Raw genomic sequence first — 3,175 nt, 5'->3', positions numbered from 1 at the left:
TTTACAAGCACCAGAGACAATTAGCTGGACGCAGGAAGCAAATTACTTTAATGTTTCTGGCACTAGACCAGGAAATAGGGTCAGAAAAGGCTGCGAGGTGGGGTCGAAGCTCCTTTTCCACTGTTACTGCTACATGATGTTCTTATTGATCCGTGCTTAGAGTCAGCTATTAGGTCAGTGACTAAAAATGTCCAGAGAGTTAGGAATAAGGAGTAGAAAGCTAGGTAAGCTAAGGATAGAAATGATTGGAAAATGTTAATCCACAAAAGGTCTATCTACAGCAACGATGATCTATACAACACGTTCAACGGCTCCTTTTCTTGAGAACTGTGGAATCACTGCAAGAATCCAAAAGGGAAAGTGGAAAAACACACACAACACACACACAACACACACACACACACACACACACACACACACACGTTCGTGCGTGTGTGTGCAAGGTCTTGCTGGTGTGTTTCTGGCTCTCCTGTGACTCAACTTGATTCTGCCTAATGAGACTCTCTCTCTTCATGGGAAGTTACTTATTCCCTTTGTCTTCTGTAACAAAATTTCTACCTACTTTTAGAAGAGAAAAACAAGAGTCCCTCTGTGCTTAATGCTAGCCTTTTCAAGACCTGTTGGTTTCTGAATTGTTCCTTTTTTCTTATTTAGTTTTTATTCATAATTATAAACTTAACTTTGCAATCCAGCTAGACTTGAAGGGGAATGAGGAAAATATGGAACCCAAAGAACTTCAGTGAGAGCAGATTACAGGATATTGTGAATAGATGGGGTAGGGACGCTCTCCTGAGCTACAGAAGGAATGGTTTGATGGGTAAAACGCCCACAAGTCAAAAGAAATTAGAGTTGTCCACAGTCAGAAATGGTGATCTTCTTGCTGGTCTTGCCATTCCTGGACCCAAAACTCTCCATGGCTTCCACAATGTTCATGCCTTCTTTCACCTTCCCAAAGACCACATGCTTGCCTTCCAGCTATTCAGTCTTGGCAGTGCAGATAAAAGACTGGGAACCATTTGTATTGGTCCAGCATTTGCCATGGACAAGGTGCCAGGACCTGTGTGCTTCAGGATGAAGTTCTCATCCTCAAATTTCTCCCCGTAGATGGACCTGCTACCAGTGCCATTATGGTGTGTGAAGTCACCACCCTGGCACATGAATCCTGGAATAATTCTGTGAAAGGAGGAACCCTTATAGCCAAATCCTTTCTCTCCAGTGCCCAGAACTCGAAAGTTTTCTGCTGTCTTTGGAACTTTGTCTGCAAACAGCTCGAAGGAGATGCAGCCCAAGGGTTCGTGATCGGCCATGATGTCGAAGAACACGGTGGGGTTGACCATGGCTGCAGCAAGCATCAAAAAGCGACAGTGGTGTCTGCAAAACCTGAATTGTTCTTTTTTTTTAACCCATCCAGTAGCTACAATTTTTCCCTCTCTTTCATATTTGGGAGGGGGTAGCTTTCTGGCTTCTTTGTCCTTTTCTGATATATATTGTCTAATTATGTAGCTCATTAGTATTCATGACTCTATTCCCCCCCCCAAAATTGCCAAAATCAAACAAGAGTCTTAAATTAAAAAAAAAAACCCACAAGACTTGTTTTTAATTATTTGAGTCAGGGTCTCACTGTATAGCTTTGGCTAGATTAGAGCTTGCCATGTAGACCAGGTTGGACTTGAACTCACAGAAATCTGCCTGCATCTGTTTCTGCCTCTGCCTCCCAAGTGCTGAGATTAAAGCCATGCACCATATCCAAGTTGCTGCAAGCAGGGAACAAGACTTACTTTACAGCTTCCACCCAACATTAGTTTTCTGTGCTCAGGGCTGAATAAATTACGTGGGCATCACAAAGATAATTAGGCAGAGAGTAACTACTCAGTAATACCAATTTATGTGTCTCTACCAGTGTCTGCTTGCATTCCACAAGTTTTCAGTAATTATTAGAGGTCAGAAGTAAAGGAGGACATAGGGATAGAGGGATTAATCCAGTCTTTGTCTAAGCAGCCTTTTCTCTATAGTTATTGGGGGGGGGGGGAGAAGAAAAGCCTTCAGAAATCAGAGCTAAAAGAAAGAAAAAAAAGAAAAAAGAAAAAAACCATAAAAAAAGAGAAAAACAGAAATCAGAGCTATTCTGGAAAGATTCATCATTAAAGGGAGACAATGAAGATGGAAATCACCCATAGCAGCCAGAGGGTAGCTTTTTGGTGACTCCCTTGCCAGCAGCTTTTACTGCATCCACAGATCCAGACAACGATAATTAGAATTCAGGGGGAGGAGGAACTCGAAGAATCTTGTAAACTCGTTCCTGAAAGTTTATCAGTCCTGGGTTTGGACCACAGGGACACCAGTTCTACAATCCCACCGCCCTGCGTCCTCAGCTCATGTCCCTGTCAAGTACTAAACAAAGCCCAAATCACATCAAAAAGCATCTTTATCCACCCCAAGCTCCTCCACCAAGGCCAAGAAGGTCCCACCTTGGACAAAGTTCTTTGGGTGGGAAGGATGACTGAATTGTTCCCACACTGCCTTTTCCTTGCTTCCAGAACCTCTCTGCATGGAGCTGTCACCTGGATGGCAAGTTGTCATTGCAGAGTAACAATGTCCTTGAAGAAAAAACAATGACTGATCTATACCTGCAACTCACGTGACCTTTTCCCAAGCAGAACTCCCAACAGAGAGCGCTGTTCCCTCTGGCCACGCCCACCGCGAGTCTCTGAGCTTTAACAAGTCAGGAGCTACATCCCAAACCCTTCTTAAACCTGATTTTTGGATGCAGTTTAAAAGAGAAATCTCTTGGCACTGAGGATTTCCATCACAGCGTTTATCAATTGTAAGTGATACCTTTTGGACTGTGAGTCTCTTGCAGGTAGAAGTCACATCCACAGGACCCAGCAGTGTACCAGGCACACAGTGGGTGGTCAACCAACTTTTGTGTGAACCCTAGACTTGTGATTCCTTCAAATACAACATTCATTTAGATAACTGCCCACGTCTAGCCTGTAATGTGTAAATAAATGTTTACATACATAGACACAGAAGCCCTCTGGATTAGCATTTCGAACTTTAACCCAGGGGCGGTAGTCTCTCGTTGCTTTGAGAACGCACCAAATTCATCCCGTGAATGCAGGCTGGATACAGAGCATGCCCAGAGGATACCAGGTACCCCTGACTCTCATGATTG

General features: G+C 43.6%; 1 pseudogene; it reads right to left on the bottom strand.

Annotated features, from left to right (window-relative positions):
* Nucleotides 1-720: 720 nt before the first annotated feature.
* On the bottom strand, nucleotides 721-1,523 carry LOC110310872 (peptidyl-prolyl cis-trans isomerase A pseudogene; annotated as a pseudogene).
* Between the last annotated feature and the right edge of the window lie 1,652 nt (nucleotides 1,524-3,175).

Source organism: Mus caroli, unplaced genomic scaffold (assembly GCF_978045245.1).
Source record: "Mus caroli unplaced genomic scaffold, Mus_caroli_1 scaffold_16, whole genome shotgun sequence".
NCBI classification, from domain to species: domain Eukaryota; kingdom Metazoa; phylum Chordata; class Mammalia; order Rodentia; family Muridae; genus Mus; species Mus caroli.
This window is presented reverse-complemented; position numbering and strand designations above follow the sequence as displayed.